Source organism: Castor canadensis, chromosome 7 (genome assembly GCF_047511655.1).
Source record: "Castor canadensis chromosome 7, mCasCan1.hap1v2, whole genome shotgun sequence".
Taxonomy (NCBI): Eukaryota; Metazoa; Chordata; class Mammalia; order Rodentia; family Castoridae; genus Castor; species Castor canadensis.
In genome coordinates this window covers 138,676,435-138,682,879 of record NC_133392.1, presented here as the reverse complement: position 1 = coordinate 138,682,879, position 6,445 = coordinate 138,676,435, and positions in this window count along the sequence as shown.

Genomic DNA, 6,445 nt, shown 5'->3' with positions numbered 1-6,445 from the left:
TGAGTTCTATCAACTGTAACAAGGGAAGAACTACCCTATAGTTATCACAAAGTAGAACAGGAGCTGGAGGACATTAAGGAGCATGTTTTGGGAGTCACCCAGCCCTGGTTCATCAGAGCTCTATTGCTGAGCTGTAACATTGTCTTAACTCTCTGGACTTAGTGTTTTGATCCGTAAAATGGAGATAAAGATAGCACCTCCTCTTAGGATAAATTGTGAGTGTTGAGTAATAATTATCATGTTAATAATGTCTCAAGGCCAGGTGCATAATTGGATTCATGGTAAGATATGCAGAGACTCTGAGAGAAAAGAGAGTATTTGAAATTGGGCTATATCTCAAATATAGAGTATTTGAAAGAGAGTTTGAACTGGGCTATAGAATTCAGAGATGGGAAGTTATCTTAGGAACCACATGGTTCATATTTCGCATCATATAATTGGTGGGGAGACTGAGACCACAGAGCAGAGATCTTGTTCCAGATTACACTTAATTCCATACTGTTTAGCTCAGCTCTTGTCCTGTCCCATAGCTGGTACCCAACTACTCCTGTCCCTTCCTTAGCCCATCCATCTGAGGGAAAGTTGGTCAAGGTACAAGGGCATATAGCTTTGCCATCTGCTCTGTTTGAGTCCAGAGGCCCTCCCCTGCCTCACAATCAGGACCACCCAAGCACCCTCTCCACTCCCCACTCTGGATCTTGGGTTGGCAGAGGATTGGAGGAGTCCAGAATCCAGGGAGTGGCAGAGGAAAGGAATGGGCATCCTTTCATTGTTCTGGTGGATAGCAGTGGAGGAGCTGCAAGAGGGCTGCACACTACTGGTGGGATTCTGGCACTTCCACTTAGGGGTCCTGGAGGAGGCAGGTACTCAGAGCCTTCCAGGGCATTTCATTCCTGAAAGGGAGTGGGAAGGAAGAGTTGAACCCTGGCTCCAGCCACCTGCTGCAGTGTGCTCCTTACTCAGGATGGGGTCCAGACAAGTAGGCTTATCCCAAGGTGAAACACCATATTAAACTGAAGCTTTAGAAGACTGACAATATGGACAAATGCTCACAGTCTTTTATTAAGTGAGAAAAAAACACAGTCTGTGGAATAATAGGTAGAGTCCATTTTGATTTTTTGTAAAATATGCACACATGGGAAATTTTATCACCAAGATGCTAGCAGTGGTTATTGCTGGACAGTGGCTGATGGTTTACTTTTACTTTGGGCAGCTTCATTGTATTTTCCAAATTTTCTACAATGAGCCTGTTAGGAAAACAATACATTTTAAATGAGCAAACCTTTTGACCCACAATTACTTTAGAAAGAATTTGCTGCAGAATGCCTACAATGATTAATAACAGTACGCAATGCTGGGCACGGTCATGTGTGTCTGTCATTCCAGCACTTGGGAGGCAGAGGCAGGAGGATTGGGAATTCAAAGCCAGCTGGGGCTACAAAAGGGAGTTAGTTCAAAGCCAGCATGAGATACAAAGTGAAACCCTGTCTCAACAAACAAAACAAGTAAACCAATATAAACAAACAAACAAAAAACCAAATCAAAACAAAAAAACAGTTTGTGAAGAATGATTGTGTTTTTGTAAAAGAAAATGACACTTGTTTATATATAGGCAAAAATACCTGGAAGGACCTATACCCCTGTCGGCAGCTTCTGACTTCTGGGAGTAAGATGAGAGGACTTTCTATTTTCTATAGTTACTTGATTTTTTAAACAATGGACATAAGTTATTTTATAATTTGTTGCAAAAGCAGACAAAGTACTTTAGTAGTCTCTGCCATCACTCTGTGATTCTCCCTGCACACAGTCTGGCTGGAGATGGTCCATGAGGTTCCTCCCTGGGCATTCACCTTCCATCTGGGCATCTCGAGGGAGGGAAATCTCTGATCCCAAGATCCTTCCCAACTTGGAGATAAGATGTTTTATGATTCCAGCTTTGGCATTACCAGTTTAAGCCAGCATGCATTTTTTGAGGTCCTCTCAGAAAGTAAAAAACAGGGTCCCCACCCCAAGACAGTCAGTGGTAGGGTGAAACCCAAAGAGCTTCAGGAATGTAAGAAAATGAATGCTGCTGAACCTATACGATGACACGTCTGCCTTGAGTGGGACATGAAGAGTAAGATTTAATAGGAAAGAAAAAGAGGGCACAGGTATTCTAGGTAGGAGAAGAGTCTTACAAAAGCAGATGTGTGAAGGACAAAAACATGCTAACCATTGTCTGTTTGGGATGTTAATGACCTTAGTCCTCTGAATCTGACATTACATTCCTCTGGAGGAAGCCCCTGGAAACAGGAAGACTGTGGTGTGGGCCGTCAGCCTGCCTTGGGGTGGTGGTGAGAGGACTGAGGGCTCAAGGCCAGACCAAGAGCAGGACTGATTGACTTGGTAAGCAGGAGCCCTGTCATTTCTAGCCTGATCTGTGCCCACACAGTGACAGCTGCTGTAGTGCTGTGCTCATACAGTGTCATAGGAAGTCTCCTTTCCCTTTCTACACCACCCTGCCCCCTGTAATTTTCTCCTACCTGCTCATCACAGTGTCTAAAATCCCACTATTAGCTATTACTCTCCTGGGAGTGGCTCTTTTCATAAATGTCCACATGTCAGGTAGGGGGAGACACTTTCAACGCTAGTTACCCTGAGGAACACAGGAGGGTAAATTAGGATGGAGGAATGAAAGAGGTGGGGAGGGCATTTCATGAATGTGACAGAGGGAAACCCCTAAAGAGGAAGGGAGAGACTACAAGGGGTGAGCACTATTGGACAAACTCCACGAAGCTGCCTCAGGCTAGAAACTTAGAACCAGGGGCTGCCTCAAAGCTCAGGCCACCCATCTCTCTTGCTGAGCCCAGTAAGGAATGGAAACCCTTAAGGTAGAAACCCTTAAGTGTCCAGGGTCACTGGTGAGTCAGGGACACACTGGAGCTCACCCCAGGTTTCATAAGGTTGGCCTAGGTCTCCAACCCCATGAGTTACATATGCCCTTCAGCCTGTCTTTGTTTTTCCTGGGGCTTTTATCTTCCTCTCTCTCGTTCTGATGGCAAGAAAAGCTGCTGGGCCCCAGGACCCCACTCCTGGTTGGCAAGTCTCGCAGCTTGGTCAGGGAGGGGATGTGGCCTGCATATGCAGTGGGTAGAGGAAACAGGCTTAGTGTACACAGTGAGAGGGGTGAAAACCTCTTTTCTAGGACAAAGGGCCCCCAAGCCTCTAAATAATCAAGGTCATAGGGCTGACTTCAGTGCCAGTGAATCAGAGGACACCCTTGGGCCATTATTCCTCATCCCCTCACTCATCTGGGACTCCTTACAGATTCCACAGATGCCTGGGCTGGACTTTGTCCCTGCTGTGGCTAGTGCTGGCCCAGACTATTGCCAGCAAAGAAGGAACCAGGTATGGGCACGTACCAACTGACTCTGCCCAGCAGGAGTGAAGTTGGGTCCAGGTTAGCTCTTCCTTCCCTTTGGGGAAAGAGGACAGAGGAAGGCTTTTGATGCTTGGGGGGTCCTGCCCACTCCCCTTTCACTGATATTTCAGGTTTCCAGGGGCTGGGAGAGGATGCTGGGATCTGCATGGGGTATGGGAGACTGAAGGTTGGATGAACATTGCTAAGGGCTGGGAGCCAGGTGGCCTGGGGCTGCCCTTGCCTGTGCCCCATGGACTGGTGTCTTCCTATCTGGGCGTCAGTTTTCTTATCTGTAAGAATATGGGATTGAGACCACTGGTCTCTCAGCAGTTATACTGGAGCCTGTGGTGTCAACCAGCATGCCAAGTACTCTACAGAGAGTACTTCCTGATTCTGTCCCCCATCTGGCCCTGTCTTCTTTTCTGAAGTGCTGCAGGTTCCAACTGATAGGCATCACTACATCTCTGCACCTTTTTAGATGTGAGGCCCTTTCCTTCTGAGCCCTGCCCCTACCCCTTCCAGCCAGCCCTTGGTGCTCCTTTTCATTGCCTGGGCTGGGGCCCTCTCAGCTAGCCATTCTCCCTCCTCTGAGTGCGATTGGGAACTAGGACAGCTGCATTCAGGTCTCACTTCTGCAACATACTGTGTACCTTGAGCTAGAAAATAACCCTCTCCGGGCTTCAGGTTGGACTAGAAGATCGCCCAGGTCCGCTGTTTTGAGGAACTCACTGGTACCTTTGACTCTGACTTCAGCCTCCATTACCAGCTACCTTTACTGTGACATTAGGATAGGGACCTCCTGTCCCTCTGGCCCCAACCCTTCCCTCACTTCACTGGATTTTTGTAATAATCAGAAATATGACAGAAGTGTCAAAAATTTGAAAGCAAATATAAGATTGTTCTAGTCTGCCTTTAGGTTAAAAAAACACAATTTTCATAAAAATGGAAGAAAATTAGGAAAATAAGTACATTTCAAAATACAAGCATTCTCTCTCTCTTGCTATTTTGGTTATGTCACCTAAGTCTCTCTTCTCTCTCTCTCTCTCTCTCTCTCTCATCCTGCTTCACTTCCCCCACCCCTTCTTCCTTTATGAGGTTGAAGATCCCCAGAGAGATTGAGTAGGATCATTGGTCCACAGTAAGGATACACAACAGTGTCCTGGTGGGCAATGAGGAATCCGATTCAGCACCTTGGTCAGTACTTACCCCTTTTTCTCTTCCCTTCCTGCCCCTACCCCAGCTCCCAGCATTTAAGCCTGTGACTCAGGCCTTTGCAACCGATCTCCCAGTGGGGAATGGTGGGGAGCTTGGGGGTGGTGAACCGAGTTGGGGTGCAATCAGGAGGGAAGGAAGCAGGAACACTGCTTAGGTATGCACAGTCAGCCTCCCAGGTAACCTCCCTGGCAATCAGGAAGGCCTGTCCCCAGAGTCCCTGAGGTGAGCTCTGTGCTGCTAAGAGACCTTATCCCTGTTGTTTTCTATCTCTGCTGCCACCCCAGGGATAATGGCCTTGTTAGGGGCTGAGTAGGTCAAGCTATAGTAACTCAGACTTAACAGGATCCTGGACTGTTGGGGCTAGAACCCTGGCAACCCATCAATTACATCCCTGAGCTCTCCTCAGTAGACACAGGGAAACTGAGGCCCCTCAAGGGAGAGGGACATGCTCAATGTCACACAGGGTCTTCATGAATTCACCCATGAACCATGAAGACACATGAAGCTTGGCTTGCAATTAGGATTTGACTCAATAGTACAGTTCCACGATGGCTGGTTCAAGCTCTATTTTAAAGCCCAGGGGATCCCAGTTCTGGTGGCTGTTGAGAAGTGTTTCCAGAGAGGTCCAGTGGAGAAGTTGGCTTTAGCTTTGGACAGACCCAGTCTGATTTCTAGCTTTGCCAAGTAAAAGCTGGAGATCCTGGAGCAGTGAGGCTTCCTTGCTCAAACATGAGATAATAACCCTAACTTCATGGGCTTCTGTCAGTGGTTTCATAAAGTGCAGAAAGTACCAGTAAATCTGGAGAACTCAGAGTGGGGTTGCTGTCAATCAATCCTGTCCTACCCTCAGTAAGCTCTGTACTGGTCCCTCCTTCCTGCCAAGGTTGGATTCCTTTGTCCTCCTTTTATCTGTGTTAAGTGTGGTGTTCCTGGTATCAGCCTAACAATCCCAGTCTTTCATTCAAGAATTCTCTGGAAACTTATGCAACTATCTTAGAGGCAGCCTAATTTCTTGCAGTCTCTAGGGAGGTATGCCAATGAGGCCCCTATAGTTAACCCCCAGACACTTGGAAATAATGAAGGCTTAGAAGTGGCCAGTTTTCTTGGACCTGGTGCTGAGCCTGAGGGGAAAAGGGGAGGACAGACATGGAGGGGATGTTGCTCCCCCAGAGGGAGAAGATGTTTACTGAACAAAATCAGAAGGGCATGGTTTGTGGGGAGCCACAGGGATCTGAGAGGATGGGGGCGGTTATCTTAGGGATAGTCTCAAAATCATCCCTCAGCAATTGCTTAGCTGTAAACTGTGTTGCTGTCCATCAGTCAGTCAGAGACCCCTTTGTCTACCTTGCAGCTAGCCCCTCCTCCATCCTTGTTAGTGATTGGGGCATTCCTCTCTTCCCTCCCACCTCCATGCTATAGATGAAGAGCCACTTGGTGACGTAGAGCCTCCAGTCTAACCTCCTCATGCTGCAGGCAAGGAGAGATGAATGGAGCTTTAAGGTGAAATGAGTCACTGAAAAGCCTAGACTTGGCAGGATTCCTGCCATACCGCGCAGCTGCTGAGGCCTTGTGGCCTTTCCACTGCCCCTGGGCACAGCCTGTATGCCCATGTGCAGGACCCTGCTGAACTCCTGGCCCATCAGGTGGGAGTGGGGTTGACTTCCTTCCATAGCAGATCTGGGGACTTTCCTGGTCTACCTGGTCCCTTACCCTCACGGGGCATAAGGAGGAAAATGAATTTCTCAGGGTCAGAGCCAGCTCAGAGGTTCAGAAAACCTACTAAGCTCCAGACACAGACTCCAGAAGGCAGCTGGAGGAGAGGCAGGGTCT